Source organism: Dendropsophus ebraccatus, chromosome 2 (assembly GCF_027789765.1).
Source record: "Dendropsophus ebraccatus isolate aDenEbr1 chromosome 2, aDenEbr1.pat, whole genome shotgun sequence".
Lineage (NCBI taxonomy): Eukaryota > Metazoa > Chordata > Amphibia > Anura > Hylidae > Dendropsophus > Dendropsophus ebraccatus.
Window position 1 is genome coordinate 33,381,200 of NC_091455.1, and position 21,918 is coordinate 33,403,117.

Consider the following 21,918-nt stretch of genomic DNA (forward strand, 5'->3'; position numbering starts at 1 on the left):
TTCTCTTTTAACCCCTTGTGAAAATGATAAATTCAAGGCTAAACCAACATTATAGTGTAAAAAATGTAATATTTCATTTTCACGCCACATTGTTCCACATTTGTGCCCGTCACCAGTGGGGTCCATATGCTCACTACACCCCTTGTTACATTCCTTGAGGGGTGTAGTTTCCATAATGGGGTCACTTGTGGGGGGTTTCAACTGTCTTGGCAACACAGAGGCCTTTTGAATGCAACATGGCCCCTCAAAATCCATTCCATCCAAATCCAGCCTTCAAAAACGAAATGGTGCTCCTTCCCTTCGGAGGCTTACCCTGCACCCGCATGGCGCTTTATGTCCACATGTGGGGTATTTACGGACTCGGGGGAAATTGCGCTACACATTTTGTTTTTTTTCTCCTCTTTTAACCCCTTGTGAAAATGATAAATTCAAGGCTAGACCAACATTATAGTGTAAAAAATGTAATATTTCATTTTCACGCCACATTGTTCCACATTTGTGTCCGTCACCAGTGGGGTCCATATGCTCACTACACCCCTTGTTACATTCCTTGAGGGGTGCAGTTTCCATAATGGGGTCACTTGTGGGGGGTTTCAACTGTCTTGGCAACACAGGGGCCTTTTGAATGCAACATGGCCCCTCGAAATCCATTCCATCCAAATCCAGCCTTCAAAAACCAAATGGCGCTCCTTCCCTTCGGAGGCTTACCCTGCACCCGCATGGCGCTTTATGTCCACATGTGGGGTATTTCCGTACTCAGGGGAAATTGCTCTACACATTAAATGTTTTTTTTTATCTTTTAACCCCTTGTGAAAATGAAAAAACATGACAAGATTAATAATTTAGAGTAAAAATTTTACAAAAATTACACTAAATGTTGGTCTAGCCTTGATTTTTTTCCATTTCCACAAGGGGTTAAAAAAGAAAATGAACACAAAACGTGTAGGGTAGTGTCCCCTGAGTACGAAAATACCCCACATGTGGGCATAATGTGCCATATGGGCACAGGGCAAGTCACCAAAGGGACAGAGCGCCATTTAGAGGCTGGAATGGAGGATGGAGGCCATGTCGCAATTACAAAGCTCCTGTGCTGCCAGGTCAGTAGAAACCCCTGACAAGTGACCCCATTCTGGAAACTACACCCCATAAGGAATCTAACAAGGGGTGCAGTGAGCATATGGACCCCACTGGTGACGGGCACTTACGTAGAACATGTGCCGAGAAAATAAAAAATACAATTTTTTTCATTTTCACGTCCCAAATGTGGCCGTCACCAGGGGGCCATATCCCCGCTGCCCCCCTTATTAGATTCCTTATGGGGTGTAGTTTCCAGAATGGGGTCACTTGTGGGGGGTTTCTACTGTCCTGGCCGCACAGAGGCTTTGTAATTGCATCATGGCATCCTCTAATGGGAATGGCGGCCATACCTATTTAGCTGGGGAAAAGGGACAATTCTAATTTATTTCGGGGTATTAGGCCAATTATTAGTTTATAAGGTTGAAAATGACAGGTGTCCATCAAACTCAACCTGTGTTGATCCAGAGGAAGGCAAAAAACCCTCGTGAGGCAGACGACAGTAGCCTCATCACTAGGAAAAATTCCTTCCCGACTCCATAATGGCGATCAGAATAATCCCCGGATCAACGTGACCCCTGAAATAGGAATAAGGGACAGAATTTAGATAATGTAGAACTCCGATGACGTGTGGTGCGCCTTGGAGCGATCCAGTATGCAGAGGCCGGGGGGATCAGGACAGGTGTCACACGGGAAAATGGTGTCCTTCCTGATCCCCCTGTTACGCCACACTCTGCACTTCTTCTGGGGTCTCCTGTTTTCCAGTGTGGGGGACGTCACCTGGAAAATGTTGTCCTGGTGCGATACGGGGTCCCTCATATCCAGAAGCGCTGGGTCCGCTCCATGGCTGCTAAATATTAGGGCTCTATTACTACTTCTGATATTTACGGATCGTGCCGCAAGCTACAGGGCAGCGAGGGACCGGAAGAGGGGGTGCTGGTATAAAAGTTATCCCCGTACAGGTGGTGACCTTTATCCAGCAGTGGGAAGATCAGTTCCCGGGCGATCTCCCCATTAACTCCGAGGATGGGGGGGAGGGGGCATCTGGGGGCTGGATTCGAGTGTCCCTTCCTTCATACACTCTAAGGGTACATGCACACTGCGGAATCGCGACAGATAACCCTTTGTGCATTCCGCAGCTGGCACCCACCGGTGGACTGATGCAGGCGCACATCTCCACACGTGTCATAGACTCCATTCTATGCACGGGCGGATTCCGCTCTCCGTCCAACGTGTTCATTCTTTGGATGGACGACGGATTCCGCCCGTGCATAGAATGGAGTCTATGACACGGATAGAGACATGCGCCCGCATCAGTCCGCCGGCGGGTGCCAGCTGCGGAATGCACAAAGGGTTATCCTTCGCCATTCCGCAGTTTGCACGTACCCGAAATCTGTAAGTGAACCCTGAGGTACACTCACAGAGTGTGTAGAATTTCACACCATACCGTCATCTCTTATTGGGACGGTACTGGCGGAAAAGACGTGTCTGGGGGGCAGCGTACGCTACGCTACCCCCAGACACGTCAATGGATGATGAGGATGAATGGAGGAAAGAAGGATCCCCCCCATTCATCCTCACTGGCTGTTTCGGTGTCGGAGGCAATAATAACGTATCCCTCTGACGCCGAAAACACCCTGGGGGCCATCTTTATACGGGGATTAGTATATGGGGTATATAGTGGTGTAGTGTCAAACTTTATTCAATGTAGTGTGGTGTAATGTAGTGTTTTTTACGTGTTTTTTTACAGTAAGTATAAAAAAAAAACCTACGCCAACAAAAGAGTTGCTGATAAATGCCGCACTTATGTGCGGCACTTATAAGCAGACTGTGGCAGTAGGATATAGAAAAAAAACACCCTACGCCAAAAAGGAGGAGTTGCTGATTAGCAGCGCACTTTCGTGCGATGCTGATCAACACTCAGCGGCGATAGGGTGCGGAAAATAGAAAAAAAAAAAATTTGGAAAAAAAAAAAAACCTTTTTCTACATTCTGAATATCCCTGTAGCTGCTGATAAGTGTATTACACATATCAGCCGCTAGGGGGCAGCAGAGCGCAAAATCCGGAAAATGACGAGGCTGGAGCCGAAAATAGCCGAAAGAAGACGACGGGGACCGCCGGAAAGACACGAAGACCGAACGGAATGACGGAGGACGCCGCGAACCCGGAAGACGCCGATCAGGAGCCCGGGACAGGTGAGTAATGTACAAATACCTGCTCTGGACCCCTCGGCTACCTAGCTGAGGGGTCCAGGGCAGGTATTTACTATATTGTGGGACTCTGATCGCCGTGCCACCGGCCCGATCGCCGTGAATGGCCGGCCGGCCGTTCACGGCGATCGGGCCGGTGGCACGGTGACCACCATTACTTTTTACAGTAATGGCGGTCGGTGCCGTCCTCGGACAGCACCGACCGCCATTTTTTTCCGGGTCATCGGGTCACCGATGACCCGGAAAGGTTCCGATCGCCGCTATTGGCTGATCTGAATTGATCAGCCTATAGCGGCGATCGTAAGCAAGGGGGGTGTTAACCACCCCCCGTGCCGTGAAGCTAAGATGGCCTGCTATGATTTATAGCAGGCCATCTTCCCCGACCGCTGTGTGTGAACACGCAGCGATCGGGGAAACATCGGGCGTACCCATACGCCCGTTTGCGTTAAAGCCCAGGCAACGGGGGCGTATGGGTACGCCCGATGTCGTTAAGGGGTTAATACTTGCAAACCCCATCTGATCCGAAGGAAGGCAAAAACAACAACAACAAATAAACAACACTTTTTAAATGGCAGAGATCCAACCTACCCATATAGTGGAAGAAATCCCTTCCTGACCCCTCCTGGCATTCAGACAGATCTCTCCTGATCGATATTCTACATTAATACTAGTTGTGTTTTATAGAGAAGAAGTTTAACCCCTTTCTAAATCTATCCACACTCTTAGATAGTATTAAGTGACTCTGTACCCACAATCTGACCCCCCCCCCCAAACCACTTGTACCTTTAGATAGCTGCTTTTAATCTAAGATCTGTCCTGGGGTCCGTTCGGCAGGTGATGCAGATATTGTCCTAAAAAAAGAACTTTTAAACTTGTAGCCCTGTGCCAAACTGCCGTGGCCTAGCTTGTGTATGCATTAGGCTGGCACAACCTCTCTGTCCCCCCCCCCACCTCCTCATAATTAGAATTTTAGAATTGCTCAAGGCAGATTGTCTCCTATTCATCACCTGTGTCAGTACGGCACATGGGCTGGATCGTTAAGGCACCTGTGCAATGCTCACTGCAGAGGAATAGGAAAAATGGTGAAGAGGGTGGGGAGGAGGGATGGAGGGGTGGTGCAGGGTTAGGGCACAGATACTCCAAGCCCCGGCCGTTGGGCACGGGGCTGCAAGTTTAAAAGTTGTTTTTTAGGACAATAACTGCATCACCTGCCAAACAGACCCCAGGATAGATCTTGGATTAAAAGCAGCTATCTGAAGGTACAAGCGGTTTTTGGGGGGGTCAGATTTTGGGTACAAAGTCGCTTTAATATTTTTGGAAAATTACATTTTGATAACTCGTCTCCATTATGGAAGCTGCAAGAATAGAGAGTAGTTGTTGTTTGCATACACTTACCCAAGGGCAGGCGAAACATCTATATGGTTAGAATAAAATCTGCTTTTTTGTCCCCCCAGAAACACAATTTTTGTGTCTCATTCTGCAGTACAGTCTTATTAAAGTGAATGGGACTATTCTGCAATACAAAACACAACCCACAGGCTCCTATTTATAAAATCCAGTGGTCTCCACCACATAATTTACATAAAACTGTTACTTTATTTCATCTATAGTAAAAACATAGGTCATTACAGTGTCAAAAAATAATATAAAAACCTCCTCTAACACGTTTCAATTTGCAAGTATCATATCAGCAGTTCTGTGCGGGCAGAGACTTCAGTAGAGAGGGATTTAGGGGTAGTGATTTCTGACAGCCTAAAGGCCCTATTCCACAGAATGATAACCCGCCATCTTCGGCTGTTACGGACGATAATTGTCCTGTGAAATAGAAGGCAATGATCAGCCGACATTGTTCATGTCGGCTGATCTTTGCAGTCATTTGTCTTTTAACCATGTTGAAAAACAAATGACTGATAGCAGCGATCCGCTGGCGTCGCTCCATGGAATAGGATCGGCGGCAGCAGACCGCCATTATCCTCTATGGGCTGCCCAGATGATCTGGCGATCACCCGGGCAGCCCCCCGCGACCCCTCCCGCACTCATCCGCTTGCTGCCGCCGCGTAGGATCAGAGAGCAGACGAGCGATGACAGCGCTTGTTTCCTCCTCACAGTCGGCCCGTGTAATAGGGCTTTTACAATGAGTCACCAATACAACCAGGCACTAGGGATATAATATATAATGGCATGCTGGGCTGTGTGTATGTATATATATATATATATATATATATATATATATATACCAACAAAACACAACAATCACTGAACTCAGGGAGAACAGTGAAAAATGAAAAATTGGTTTGGTGGTATATATATATATATATATATATATATATATATATAGGTATACTGGGCTGTGTACAGGGGCGGACTGGGCCACCGGGGGACCGGGGAAACCCCCGGTGGGCCCCAAGCAGGAGTAGGCCCCGCCCCCCAGTCAGGGAGCACGGTCCCCCCGCATCGGGGGCCCCCGTGCTCCTGGGGGGCCCACTCAGCCGCCGATAGCTGGCCGGCACCTTCCCTTCCTTGTGATCGCAAGCTTGCGATCACAAGGGTGCTGCCGCCGCCCCGACAGATAAGCAGCTGCTGGTCCCGGCAGCGTCATCACCACTGAGCTCTGTGCGCGGTGCGGCTGCTAGGACTTCCGGTTCACGTAGCGCATACCGGAAGTCCCAGCCGCTGCGGCGCGCACGGAGCTCAGTGTTGATGGCGCTGTCCAGGACCAGGAGCTGCTCGTCTGTCGGGGAACAGAGGAGAAGAGACCAACGACGGGGGAGCGTGTTGACAGGTGAGTTGAGTTTCGGTTTTGTTTTTTTTTATCATAGGGGGGAGATGGACAACATGAGGGGGGTGGGGGAGAGATGGACAACATGAGGGGAGGGGAGAGATGGACAACATGAGGGAGGTGGGGGAGAGATGGACAACATGAGGGGGGTGGGGGAGAGATGGACAACATGAGGGGGGTGGGGGAGAGATGGACAACATGAGGGGGGTGGGGGAGAGATGGACAACATGAGGGGGGTGGGGGAGAGATGGACAACATGAGGGGGGTGGGGGAGAGATGGACAACATGAGGTGGGTGAGGGAGAGATGGACAACATGAGGGGGGTGGGGGAGAGATGGACAACATGAGGGGGGTGGGGGAGAGATGGACAACATGAGGTGGGTGAGGGAGAGATGGACAACATGGGGAGGAGAGATGGACAACATGGGGGGGGAGAGATGGACAACATGAGGGGGGAGATGGACAACATGGGGGGGGAGAGATGGACAACATGAGGGGGGAGATGGACAACATGGGGGAGAGAGATGGACAACATGGGGGAGAGATGGACAACATGGGGGGGGGGAGATGGACAACATGAGGGAGAGATGGACAACATGGGGGGGGAGATGGACAACATGAGGGGGGTGGGGGAGAGATGGAAAACATGAGGGGGGTGGGGGAAAGATGGACAACATGAGGTGGGTGAGGGAGAGATGGACAACATGAGGGGGGAGAGATGGACAACATGGGGGGGGGGAGATGGACAACATGAGGGGGGGAGATGGACAACATGGGGGAGAGAGATGGACAACATGGGGGAGAGATGGACAACATGGGGGGGGGGAGATGGACAACATGAGGGAGAGATGGACAACATGGGGGGGGAGATGGACAACATGAGGGGGGTGGGGGAGAGATGGACAACATGAGGGGGGTGGGGGAGAGATGGACAACATGAGGGGGGTGGGGGAGAGATGGACAACATGAGGGGGGTGGGGGAGAGATGGACAACATGAGGTGGGTGAGGGAGAGATGGACAACATGGGGAGGTGAGATGGACAACATGAGGGGGGAGATATGGACAACATGAGGGGGGGGAGATGGACAACATGGGGGAGAGATGGACAACATGGGGGGGGGAGATGGACAACATGAGGGAGAGATGGACAACATGGGGGGGAGATGGACAACATGGGGAGGGGAGAGATGGACAACATGGGGGAGAGATGGACAACATGAGAGGGGGGGGGGATGGACAACATGGGGGAGAGATGGACAACATGAGAGGGGGGGGAGATGGACAACATGGGGGAGAGATGGACAACATGGGGGGGGGGGAGAGATGGACAACATGAGGGGGGAGATGGACAACATGAGGGGGGAGATGGACAACATGAGGGGGGGGAGATGGACAACATGAGGGGGGGGGGAGATGGACAACATGAGGGGGGGGGGAGATGGACAACACTAGGGGGGGGAGATGGACAACATGGGGGGGGGGGAGATGGACAACATGGGGAGGGGAGAGATGGACAACATGAGGGAGAGATGGACAACATGGGGGGGGGAGATGGACAACATGGGGGGGGGAGAGATGGACAACATGAGGGGGGGGAGATGGACAACACGGGGGAAAGATGACAACATGAGAGGGGGGGGGAGATGGACAACATGAGGGGGGGAGATGGACAACATGGGGGAGAGATGGACAACATGAGGGGGGTGGGGGAGAGATGGACAACATGAGGGGGGTGGGGGAGAGATGGACAACATGAGGGGGGTGGGGGAGAGATGGACAACATGAGGGGGGTGGGGGAGAGATGGACAACATGAGGGGAGGGGAGAGATGGACAACATGAGGGGGGTGGGGGAGAGATGGACAACATGAGGTGGGTGAGGGAGAGATGGACAACATGGGGAGGAGAGATGGACAACATGAGGGGGGAGAGATGGACAACATGGGGGGGGAGAGATGGACAACATGGGGGAGAGATGGACAACATGAGGGGGGGGGAGATGGACAACATGAGGGGAGAGATGGACAACATGGGGGGGAGAGATGGACAACATGAGGGGGGGGATGGACAACATGAGGGGGGGGATGGACAACATGACGGGGGAGAGATGGACAACATGGGGGGGGGAGATGGACAACATGAGGGGGGAGAGATGGACAACATGAGGGGGGAGAGATGGACAACATGAGGGGGGGGGTGGACAACATGAGGGGGGGATGGACAACATGAGGGGGGGATGGACAACATGAGGGGGCTATAGGGGGGATTGACAACATGAGGGGGCTATAGGGGGAGATGGACAACATGAGGGGGCTATAGGGGGGGATGGACAACATGAGGGGGCTATAGGGGGGAGATGGACAACATGAGGGGGCTATAGGGGGGGATGGACAACATGAGGGGGCTATAGGGGGGGATGGACAACATGAGGGGGCTATAGGGGGGATGGACAACATGAGGGGGCTATAGGGGGGGATGGACAACATGAGGGGGCTATAGGGGGGAAATGGACAACATGAGGGGGCTATGGGGGGAGATGGACAACATGAGGGGGCTATAGGGGGGGATGGACAACATGAGGGGGCTATAGGGGGGAGATGGACAACATGAGGGGGCTATAGGGGGGGATGGACAACATGAGGGGCTATAGGGGGGAGATGGACAACATGAGGGGTTATAGGGGGGAGATGGACAACATGAGGGGGCTATAGGGGGGAGATGGACAACATGAGGGGGCTATAGGGGGGATGGACAACATGAGGGGGCTATGGGGGGATGGACAACATGAGGGGGCTATAGGGGGGAGATGGACAACATGAGGGGGCTATAGGGGGTAGATGGAAAACATGAGGGGGGTATAGGGGGGAGATGGACAACATGAGGGGGCTATGGGGGGAGATGGACAACATGAGGGGGCTATGGGGGGGAGATGGAAAACATGAGGGGGCTATGGGGGGAGATGGAAAACATGAGGGGGCTATAGGGGGGGTGGACAACATGAGGGGGCTATAGGGGGGGATGGACAACATGAGAGGGCTATAGTGGGAATGGAAAACATGAGGGGGCTATGGGGGGGATGGACAACATGAGGGGGCTATGGGGAGATGGAAAACATGAGGGGGCTATGGGGGGTTGGACAACATGAGGGGGCTATAGGGGGCAATGGACAACATGAGGGGGCTATAGGGGGCAATGGACAACATGAGGGGGCTATTACTGAGGAATCGACAACATGAGGGGGCCATATGGGGTGAATGGACATGAGGATATCTATATTGAAGAAGGACAACTTGAGGGGGCTATATATATGGGGATGGACAGCATAAGGGGGGTACCTATATGGGGGATGGACAATATGGGGTGCCATTTATAAGGGGGACCATATACTGTAAGGAATATATATATATATATATATATATATATATATATATGAGTGAGGGCGTACAGGGGCCAATACAGATGTGCAGTGTGTAGAGAGATGAGGATGGTGACATAGTGAGGAGCCTAATATGTCTGTCTGGCAGATTCTGTGGATTCGTGGCTCATAGAAGTTCTCATTATGGCCCAGGACGGATGGAGAAGATGAAAAGGGAAGAACTCCGATCAGAAAAGACGTCCCCTGTGAGTCACCTGATATATTTGCACTGTAATGTATATGGTGTATAGAGCCTGTGTAGAGCTGTGTCTACCTCTATATGACTGGATGAGGTGATGGTGATCTGTGTACAGTGAATCTTATTCAGTAGCAGTGGTGGTGTTAGTCAGTATGTGGTGGTATTAGTCAGTATGTGGTGGTATTTGTCAGTATGTGGTGGTATTTGTTGCTTGTAATCCGGTACTGTTTTTTATTGTTTTTAGTATACTAGATTTGGTCAGTAACAATATAGTGATGGTATTGGTTGTGGTGTGGCGGTAATATTTCCCCCTTGTATACTGGTATTATTGGTATACAGGATTTGTTCAGTAACAGTATGGCGGTAATATGTATGGTGATAATATTTCCCTCTGATATACTGGTATTATTGGTAAAATCAGTCTCAGTATACAGGATCTGGTCAGTAATAGTATGGCGGTAATATGTGTGGAGATATTTGCTCTTTATATACTGGTGTCATTGGTAGCTGTATGACTTTTGTATCTAAGTATACAGCGTTATCATACAAAGGAAATTGTCTTATAGCCCAATTACACCGGCCAATTATCGGTAACAAGCGCTCCTAGGAAGCCCCATGTAAAAGTGTCAGAGATCAGCTGACAAGCAAATGCCCCATAGTCGGCTGATTTGATCTTTTGTGCGGCTGTAAAAATCATTGCTGTCGGCTGCACATCTCTGTGTATTCCTGCCCTGCTGATTAGCAATCGTTTGCAGCCCCATACTGCCCCAAATCACGCCGTGTAACTGGACCCTTATTAATGTTACCATAGATAAGTATGGTGGCTGAAGGGTGGGCCCTAAGAATGATTTCCCCTGGTGGGCCCAAGGCACTCCAGTCCGACACTGGCTGTGTATATATATATATATATATATATATATATATATATATATGTAATGGTATGCTGAGCTGTATATATATATATATATATATATATATATATATATATTATGGTATACTGGGCTGTATATTATATATATATATAATGGTATGCTGGGCTGTATAGCTAGAGGTATAACCAGTAGGAAGAGGGAGGTTGTGATCCCGCTGTATATAGCTCTAGTGAGATCACATCTGGAATACAATGTCCAGTTCTGGAGACCTCACCTACAAATCCTTTTTGATTGATAAAATAGAACGGGTGCAAGGACGGGCTACAAAAATGGTGGAGGGTGTCAGGCATAAAACAATAAAACCACCTTGAACCACCAAATACGGGTAACAGGGCGCAGGTCCAACACAAGTCTCCAAAAGATAGATATACAGAAATAAAATGTTTTATTGTAAAAGACCCAACATGTTTCTAAACCGTACCGTTTCCTTTTTCAAGAGTCATACGTATAAACATAAAACATATTAGGAAAGACTTATGGATTTAAATCTGTTTAGTCTGCAGGAAAGGGGGGCATGATTGAAACCTTTATATATGATAAAGGACTAAATAAGTTTCAGAAGGAAAGTGTTATGATAAAAAAAAAAACTAAACTCAAGAACAAGAGGAGACAGTGAGAGGTTAGTTGGGGGAAAGATCAGAAACAACAAGAAAAAGGTTTATGGCGGTGTTGGTCAGGTCTGGTATAGCTGTGTTAAATGTAATGCCTGCCAATACCTACCAATCCTGTGGTGAGAATTCCATCAGACAATATGCAAATGAAATTCATTTATGTTTTAAGCCGTTAAAAACCATGAAAAAACGTGATTAAGAGAGATGCGTGTGGCCGAAACCACTCTCCCCCCCGCTCCCCAAGATGGGGCGTCTTCAGGTTTAGTCCCTAAGGGTCCTATTCCACAGGAACAATGATAGGCCGAATCGGCCCCATTCGGCCGATTATCGCTCGGTGGAATAGAGAGAATGATCAGCCGATGATCGTGTCATCGGCTGATCGTTCATTTAGAGCAGGGGTCTCAAACTCGCGGCCCGACTGCGGCCCTCGGGACACTAGTTTGCGGCCCCCACCTCAATGGTAGCTTCCCTGAAAGTGCGGCCCTCATCAGCTGCTCAGCCGCGATTGGCTGAGCTTAACTTTATGCTCAGCCAATCGCGCCTGAGCAGCTGATGATGCGGCCGAGGGGGGCCGGCATCAGCGACGGTTGCAGCTGTACTGCCAGCCTCCTGAAGACGACGGAGAGGTGGGCGGTGGTGGTGGGGGTGGGAGGCGCCTACAGCCGCCTAGCAGAGCCTCCGCCCCCTAGCGTCCCTGCGGCACATGCAGCTCCCCGGTCTCTGGAGGAGGAGGCCGCAGGGACTGCAAGGTGATCGCAACGCTGCAAGTCCTGGGGCTGTTCAGCAGGATCGGGGGATGCAGTGCAGACCCCCGATCCTGCTTTACAGCCCCAGGGCTTGCAGCGATGCGATCACCTCACCCTGCAGTCCCCGCGGCCTCCTCCTCCAGAGATCGAGGAGCTGCATGTGCGGCTGAGAGGAGAGCGCCCGTGCTGGGGGTGAGAGGAGGAGGAGGAGGGGTGTATGCCCAGCTCCCCCCAATCCCCTCTCAGTGACCCCCAGCTCCCCCAGTCCCCTCTCAGTGACCCCCAGCTTCCCCCAGTCCCCTGTGTCACCCCCAGTCCCCTGTGTCACCCCAGTCCCCTCTCAGAGACCCCCAGTCCCCTGTGTCACCCCCAATCCCCTGTGTCACCCACAGTCCCCTGTGTCACCCACAGTCCCCTCTCAGAGACCCCCAGTCCCCTGTGTCACCCCCTGCTCCCCCCCAGTCCCCTGTGTCACCCCCTGCTCCCCCCAGTCCCCTCTGAGACCCCCAGTCCCCTGTGTCACCCCCAGTCCCCTCTCAGAGACCCCCAGTCCCCTGTGTCACCCCCCTGCTCCCCCCAGTCCCCTGTGTCACCCACAGTCCCCTCTCAGAGACCCCCAGTGCCCTGTGTCACCCCCAGTCCCCTGTGTCACCCACAGTCCCCTCTCAGAGACCCCCAGTCCCCTGTGTCACCCCCTGCTCCCCCCCAGTCCCCTGTGTCACCCCCTGCTCCCCCCAGTCCCGTGTCACCCCCAGTCCCCTCTCAGAGACCCCCAGTCCCCTGTGTCACCCCCAATCCCCTGTCACCCACAGTCCCCTGTGTCACCCACAGTCCCCTCTCAGAGACCCCCAGTCCCCTGTGTCACCCCCCGGCCCCCCCCAGTCCCCTGTGTCACCCCCTGCTCCCCCCAGTCCCCTCTGAGACCCCCAGTCCCCTGTGTCACCCCCAGTCCCCTCTCAGAGACCCCCAGTCCCCTGTGTCACCCCCCTGCTCCCCCCAGTCCCCTGTGTCACCCACAGTCCCCTCTCAGAGACCCCCAGTCCCCTGTGTCACCCCCAGTCCCCTGTGTCACCCACAGTCCCCTCTCAGAGACCCCCAGTCCCCTGTGTCACCCCCTGCTCCCCCCCAGTCCCCTGTGTCACCCCCTGCTCCCCCCAGTCCCGTGTCACCCCCTGCTCCCCCCAGTCCCCTCTGAGACCCCCAGTCCCCTGTGTCACCCCCAGTCCCCTCTCAGAGACCCCCAGTCCCCTGTGTCACCCCCCTGCTCCCCTCGGTCCCCTGTGTCACCCCCTGCTCCCCCAGTCCCCTGTGTCACCCCCCTGCTCCCCCCAGTCCCCTGTGTCACCCCTAGTCCCCTCTCAGAGACCCCCAGTCCCCTGTGTCACCCCCCTGCTCCCCTCGGTCCCCTGTGTCACCCCCTGCTCCCCCAGTCCCATGTGTCACCCCCCTGCTCCCCCCAGTCCCCTGTGTCACCCCTAGTCCCCTCTCAGAGACCCCCAGTCCCCTCTGTCACCCCCAGTCCCCTCTGTCACCCCCTGCGTCACCCTCCAGCTCCCCCCAGTCCCCTGTGTCATCCCTAGTCCCCTCTCAGAGACCCCCAGTCCCCTCTCAGAGACCCCCAGTCCCCCCTGTCACCCCCAGTCCCCTCTGTCACCCCCTGCGTCACCCTCCAGCTCCCCCAGTCCCCTGTGTCACCCTCCAGCTCCCCCCAGTCCCCTGTTTCACCCCCCAGCTCCCCCCAGTCCCGTTTCACGCCCCAGCTCCCCCAAGTCCCCTGTGTCACCCTCTCCTTCCCCCAGTCCCCTGTGTCACCCGCCAGCTCCCCCCAGTCCCCTGTTTCACCCCCCAGTCCCCTGTGTCACCCTCCAGTCCCCTTCTTGTGGAAAACCTGATGCGGCCCAGCCTCACCCAGACTCTACCTCCAGCGGCCCCCGGGGAAATTGAGTTTGAGACCCATGATTTAGAGCCAGACATAAAATCATCGTTCCCCCACCGCGTATCGCTACGGTGGAATAGCACCACGGCCTGTGATTGGCTGAGTGGCCTGTCAGCTGACAGGCCATTCTGAAGCTAGAGCGTGCGGGACCCGGGGAGGAAGACAGAGTGAAGGAGAAGCCCTGCAGGTAATGTATGCTGCAAGGGCTGCAAGGACATCAGTAACGATGTCCCTGCAGCCCTCACTCAACGATCATCGGGCCGTGGAATAGGCCCAGTAAAGCGAGCGGCGATCTAGCAGATGGGCACTCGTTTACATCGTTGATCGGGCCCTGCTCGGCCAGTGGAATAGGACCCTAAGGCAGCAGCTGTTAATACGGCCCTGACCGCAGCCAGTGATTGGCTGTCACTCTTGTGGCCCCGGTGCTGTTCTTCACTCAGTGATTGAGTTTGCAGCTGAAAACACGGAAGAGGACACAGGGGGAGCACAGACACGTAAATAAACTTTTTTTGTGATTTTTGGAAAAAAGAAATTCGCAAAAATTAGCTTTGTCAACTAATTAAATTTTTACTACACCTGCACAATGGCACTGATACTATGGTCCCGAGCTCTACGCACCAAGATGGGCTTATCAAGTCTGCCAGGGCTTTCTACCTTTTGTGCTGTTTTTGAAATAGCGGAATACAGAGACCTCAGCATCTCCTCCGGGGAAGCTTACATACTGTTTGATGTGACTTGTACCAGTCTTTACTTCGAGGCACATTCACATTATCTCCTTCACGTGAATCCTGTAATTGAATAGGAAGAAGTAACGATGTATTACAGAATGGTGTCCGGCGTTCCCCTGCTGGGAGAGGTTCAGGGCGGCACAGCACAGACCTGTAATGAGATTACTACATCCTGCTGGAGAAATGCCTGGGACTGCAATTCTTCTGTATAGAGGAAGGTCACAGGGTCAGGCTATGGAAGCGCTGACAACACAAGCACAATTCCCAATCTTTTTTTTTTCTTTAAACAGGATGGTAAATAACATGGTAGGAAAGTACAGACGCTATAATACCAGTGGCAGATCTTATTTGACTGAAAAGATCTTTCTGTTATTATAATCAATAGGGGCCACTGAATGGGAAGGGGGGAGGCATTTTTTTAATTACATAGAAGATAAAAAATTATTTGCCTTTAAATTCCTTACAGGAAACTTGCCATCACTTTCATGCTGCCTGAACCGCAGTTACTGGGCCTGTCTCTGTAAACTTCTCCTCACTATATCAGCAGGGAGAGAGCTATCAATCAAGGCTGTGAGGAAGGGAGGAGTCACTGGGGACCACCCCCATAACATACAGTTCAGACAGCATTAGGTCCATGACAGGTCAAAACTTTTCATGCGTCTCAGCAACATAAAATTTTTTGGGGGAGTCGCAGTGCCCATTGAATGCACGGGGGGGGGGGGGGGGGGGGGTGACAGGTTCCCTTTAATGTGAGCCTAAGAGAGGCCATTGCTAGTGTAGGAACCATCTCTCTAAGGTCACCTTAATGCGGTGAGATGGTACACTCTGTTTGATCAAATAGTTAAATAGTTTACTAAATTTTTTTTAAATCATAAGAACTAGCTGGGAGAAGACTGCGCTAAGTGTGATCCTCTTCCAACTCTGTGAGGCGTGATGAGTTGGGCTTCAAATGTAAGTCTATGGAACCCGACTCTTTTACTGACACAGAGCCTAGTAATCAGTACGGGTCTAAGCAGTCAGACGTGTACCGATCAGAACTGTTGAAATGTCTCTATGATGAGAAGTTATTTAAAATGTCAGTAAAACTTTAAGCCATCAATGTATGATTGTTGGGGTTCCACCATCAGCAGAAAGAAGCATTAGTATCAGATTTTCTAACAAGGTATATTGACGGCCTGGAATTGTAGCCCAATCATGATTGGTCCTATTCACTTGAATGGGCTGCAGCATAGCCATTGTATTATGGACCTTAATAGAAAAATGTGGTCACCTGTAAGTCACGATCAGCATCAATACTAAATACAGTGGTGCCTTGGTTTATGAGCATAATTCGTTCCGGGACTGTGCTTGTAATCCAAATCTACTCTTTAACCAAAGCAAATTTTCCCATAAGAAATCCATGATATGCAGACAATTGGTTCCACCCCCCCCCCCAAAAAAAAGGGATTTTTTATTCTGAATAAAAGTTATTGCACAGTATAGCAATCATCATGTGGAGTATAATGTATAGAAAGTGCATAAACATGAAAAACAGCAGCAGTTTGTAGATACTGGATGGAGCTGCAAATCCCCATGATGCAGCAGCATAGTACAGCCTACAAAAGAGAAACAGGGCTGCTGTCAGAGGTCTGTGTGGTCACATGACAACAATGGGGAAGGGGTGTGTGTTCAGCATGGACCAATCAGGAAGTGAGAATCACAGAGCTATGCAGGAGGACAGGGCCAGAAAGTTTATATACAGCAGTGTGAATGGCTGAGTGTGAGTGCAGGCACATTATAGTAGCAGTGTGAATGGCTGAGTGTAAGTGCAGGCACATTATAGCAGGAATGGAGAGGATGGGAAACACAAGAACTGACAGAGACTGCAGGAAGTATGAAGACATGAAAAGGACATATGTTGGCACATACATGCAGCACTCTCTGTCCGGGGAGAGAGGGGTTACAGCTATGAAGAGATTACCTCCACAGTCCTGTCCCCTGATGCAAGCCCCAGCTTGAAGCTGATCTGTCATTAATTGGAAGGTGAGGGAGACTTCCTGGGTCAGAGTACAGTGCTGTAGACCACCCTATGCAGACCATGCCCCCACTCCCCCTTTCACCCAGTACAGGGAGCTCTTACACCAAAGCAATGCTCTTAAACCAAATAACAATTTTGAAAAACTGTGAGCTCTTCTTGCATAACGCTCTTAATCCAAGGTACTCTTAAACCAAGGTACCACTGCAAATTGGCATATATGGGACTATTATTAGAAATTAAATAATTAAACATTAAACAAAAGTAAACAATCCTGGACACCCCCTTTAAATCTTAGTTATTGATTTGATGCATCTTTCCAGCTCCGGTGTGAGTCATGCGAGGTCCTGTGAGTAATTGCTGATTATGTAGGTAGAAAACACAAGATGCGCCCATACTGGTTCCAGGGTTGTGAGCAATAAATCACCGGGAGGATCACTATCATAATGCCTTATTTGATATAGGAATCAGAAATACATCTGGATATGAGGAGACATAGGATATGAACCCACAGCAGAATACACAGTGATGTAGGGGGTACAATGGCCTATAAGGAAAGGACGGGGTTACCCATACCTTTACTGTTTTCCTTGGTAATTCATAGCAATGAATCATAGAAATATTCCTGCTATGCGTTTCCTTAGTTCTAGAAACATTTCCAGCCTGACAATTAGTGGAAATCATACAATGACCTAACTATCGAGAGACGGGAGTGACAGAAACACCAGTGCACCAGGGGACCCCACTCACAATCATTCTTCAGTACTTAATGGGATATCACAGTTTTAGAAACAGCTATTCTTCCTATAATGAAAAGTTTTCCAACTTTTTTTTATTTTGTATGGATCTCTGTTTGCCGTTATTCTGTAGGGGCTTGCACTGGTTACTTCCAGCAAATGAAGATCTGTCCTGGTTATGTGAAGATCAGACAGACGCAGGGCTTGTTACTAGACAAAAAAAAATCAGGTCCAGTACCTATGAGCTGCTGTATGTCCTGCAGGAAGTGGTCTATTCTTTCCAGTCTAACACAGTGCTCTCTACTGCCACCTCTGTCCATGCCAGAAACTGTCCAGCTCAGTAGAAAATTCCCATAGAAAACTTCTACTGCTCTGGACAGTTCCTGATATACACAGAGGTGGCAGCAGAGAGCACTGTGTCAGACTGGAAAGAATACACCACTTTCTGCAGGACATACAGCAGCTGATAAGTACTGAAAGACTTCAGTTATTTAAAAAAACAAAAAAACTACTTTTCAACATCAGTTCTTCTGAAAATAATGTTTTCTTTTCTGGAGTGCCCCTTTGGTTTCAGGAGTAACCTTTTTTTAGGTTTTCTCTAACAATTGGTTGGGGCCTGAATGCTGGAACCCCCTCCAATCTCTGAGAAGCCCCATGGAGAATTAATGGAGCACTACCTTTGGTTTGGTTTATTCAGTGGTTGGATAGATGTTAGAGAAAGGATCAGCAATAGGATTTCTATATGCCCAAGCCTCCTACTAACAAAGAGTGTTAAACCACTGGCAAAGGAGCCTTGCAGCAGCGTATTCCCCTCCACCCATTCAGAACACACACACGTGAGGCAGAGGATGATGTACAGCAGCTGCTACAGTGTAGAAACCATCCAGGAAATACAAATACATTACTATATGCTATATTAGACCATATGGATGTCATAGGGTGAGCTGTTACTGAGTGACGCCTGTGTGGTCTAGATATTTTTTTTTACTGGTTACAGTCATATACTGGACATGTCCTTTTTTAATATTCTGTTTCTGTTTGTATTTTTTTACTGTTTTGTACAATATTATGGGGGCAGCCAGTTATTTTTATCAGTATTTAGAGACGTACTTTACAGCAATCCCCATGGACAAAGACACAAAAGACTGGACCAGACTCTAATTACTGGGAGAGATTTCTGGGCATGCTCTGTGATTTGTGCAAAGGCCATTCCAAAGGTCCTCTCTCCTGTGGAATGAGCCCACAGAGCATGCTCACAAATGTGTCCCATACAAAGAATTGGGTCTGGAGATGTTCATTGTGTCCATGAGGCGTGCTATAAAATACATCTTTACGTGCTGTTAAAAACAGCTACCCTATACAATGTACTACAAATAAAGTGTAAAAACTTATACCCAGAAAATAGAAACAGATTAGGGAAAAAAAACAAACATTTTCCAGTATCTGTATCTAATCTGTAACAAATCTTGGTGATACATGGGTATCAGACATACAGTATATCTGATTAAAGTTTGAGTGTAATCCAGATTTCTCAAATAGTAAACCTATTCCACGGGCCCGATCAACAGTGTAAACGAGCGCCGATCTGCTAGATCGCCGCTCGTTTACTGGGCCTATTCCACGGCCCGATGATCGTTTAGCGAGGGCTGCAGGGACATTGTTACCGATGTCCTTGCAGCCCTTGCAGCATGCATTACCTAGCAGGGCTCCTGAAGCTGATGCTGCGCCACGGGACCCGGGGAGGAAGACGGAGCGGAGGAAAAGCCCTGCTAGGTAATGTATGCTGCTTCTCAAATCGTCGGTCGGTAACCAATGATTTTAGGTTTGGGCCTAAATAAACGATAAGCCGATGACATGATCATCGGCTGATCGTTTTCTCTATTCCACCGAGCGATAACCGGCTGAATCGGGACGATTATCACTCCGTGGAATAGGCCCCTAAAAAAAAAAAATCGCAGATTCAATTGAATCTTTATAAGACATTTACAACCTATATCCAAACATCTGTGTTATAGATGAATAATAGCTAAATATATATATATCTATCAGGGGTGGATCTGAAGAGACAGAAATGGAGGAAGTGCAGGGTCTGAAAATAGCAAGTCATGCATTGTGCCAGGCTCAAAATTGAGGAACCAGTCTGGTTTCTAATAGTATGTAATCTTTGGCTGAACGGAGGAACAATAAACTTAGGTAATAAGGGTTGTAGCTAGAGATGAGCAAAAGGTTTGAGAAACCCCAAACACTCTACCTTTACCTTCTGGTGGCTGGAGAAGATGGATGCAGCCCTAGGCAACTGCTCCACTGTTCTTTTGCACACAGTTTGATACATCTCCTCATATATTATATATGTATTTTTTAATGCAGTTTTCTGTCTCAAATGTGCTAAGTTGCATAGTAACGCTTGATCAGCTTATCATACAATTGCACACATAGTTGTCCATATCATTGTCTGCATAATCCCATCATTGCATTATTAGTTTAATCGAGACATATGTCATGAGAATTCCAGTTTTCTTTCTTGTACTGTGTGTAATGTACTGGCCCATTTTGTTTTTATGTTTAATAAAATAATTTCTTTGGATTTGGCATACAGAATTTGTCTGGGGATTTCTTCGTAATGTAAAAAAAAAGTTTTGGGCAGTTTTTTTTTTTTTTTTTTAACCAGATTAGTTTAGAACCGATTCAGGTCGAACCGAATCCACTATCTGAAATCATGAACCAGATGAACTGAACTTTTCAAAAGTTTGCTTGTCTCTAGTTACATCCCTGGAGTTAGTACCTTAGGGTAAAAACACATGATGGCTGCATGTGGCTGGAATGCAACAGCCAATCAGAGCTCGAGATGGCTGACAAAATATTCTACTGATTGGCCGCCTCGTTCCAACCACATGCAGCTCTGGATCATTTGTTTTCACGCCGATCTTTTGCAGATGCTCCATAGTCAGTGATGCAAAGGATAGATAGTTGTTACACACCACGCTCTGTAAGTTTGTATGGTCTATTGCACGGCTGAGCAGATCGTAGACAAAGTTATAATGTAGATGTATAAAGATGAAGGGGGAGATTTATCAAACATGGTGTAAAGTGAAACTGGCTCAGTTGCCCCTAGCGACCAATCAGATTCCACTTCTCATTCCTCACAGACTCTTTGGAAAATGAAAGGTGGAATCTGATTGGTTGCTAGGGGCAACTGAGCCAGTTTCACTTTACACCAAGTTTGATAAATCACCCCCTAAGTGTATATACTGTATACTGTATATTATATATGAAAATGTATACTTATGCTATATATACACCAGCCAGACCACTGCTATTAGAGCAGAGCTGTGGTTGGTAATCTAGTCAACAATGGGAGGGAAGAGCAGCATATCAGGAAAAGAGGGCGAATTTGCTGAATGATTGTATTTGCTAAAATATTTTAATCAGTACAACTATGTTAGCTGAGATGGGAATAGCCCTATAATGACAAGGGGAACAGTAGCACCCAGTTGTCAGTTTATCCATACATTTCCAGGAAGTGTAAAAGAGGAACGAACGGCATAACGCAACGTTCTAAGAAAAGCTGCTCTAGTGTTATTCTATAGGAAGTACAAGTCATTACTAATAGAGACGTCAGGAGGGCTGACGGATCATCTTCATACATTAGCAATGTATGGAAAGAGACCTTATAGGTCAAGATCTATTTTTGGACATTATTACACAAGAGCCATAGCAGACATAGAGGATTTGGGACATCAGAGAAGAACATTCACAGTTCTAATCCGAGGCAGGGATGTGGTCCGCCTCTGGATCAGTCCTAGAAATTCCCTTTACTGGACTATATAAGACTGTGATTATGATGGGGAAGCTATAATAACAAATAGAAGTTTGGGTGTGACATGTATGCGTACGTATTCAATGCCATTATAGGGTGGCTGGGAGCTTCACTATCCGGCTCACTGCAGGAGTGAGGCTCTGTAGACTTACAAGAGAGCAAGTGAAGGGCACAGCCATAAGCTTCTCCCAGCTTGTTTTAGAGATTGATGGGGGTCTGAAAACCCAAACTTTCACCCATCAAAACTTTTGTCACGTATTTTTGATATGTAAAAGGTTTTTGCAATTGACAGAGGGATTTTGATTGATACCACCACCACTAGTTGGAGCTTAACGGCATATCATCTTCTACAGTATGCAACAAGCTCTATAGCGCACTCTAGTGACACAGATTTAGTGGATCTATCTATTTAACCTTCTCCAACATGTGATTCACCAAAAACGTTATAGAGCAGATTCAGGAGTTAAAGGAGAAGTTTGTCCAAAAGTATTTTTTAATATGTTATTACTTAAGGAAAGTTAGACAAATTTTTTATGTACATTAATTATGGGAAATGCACATATACTGCTATTTCCCTTAATTAAAGGGGTATTCCCCCCAAGAGCTAAAAAAATTGAATGCCCCCAAACCTAGCTAGTCTTACTCACCAAGTCCCCCTGAGTATTTTGAGACGTCTCCCATCTTTCTAGCTGCTGCCGTTCCTGAGTTACAACTTTTTCTA

General features: G+C 49.0%; 1 protein-coding gene across 5 annotated transcripts in view; it reads right to left on the reverse strand.

The window, feature by feature from the left end:
* The window catches only part of CFAP418 (cilia and flagella associated protein 418), a 96,594-nt gene that overhangs the window by 32,672 nt on the left and 42,004 nt on the right, over nt 1-21,918 (reverse strand). Inside the window, exon 8 of one of the 5 annotated variants that reach the window (XR_011361630.1) lies at nt 14,531-14,689. The exons of the other annotated variants lie outside the window; for them this stretch is intronic. The gene's annotated coding sequence lies outside the window, so the exon portion shown is untranslated. Of the gene's footprint in view, nt 1-14,530; nt 14,690-21,918 lie in introns of those variants that run through there. 5 annotated transcript variants of the gene reach the window in all.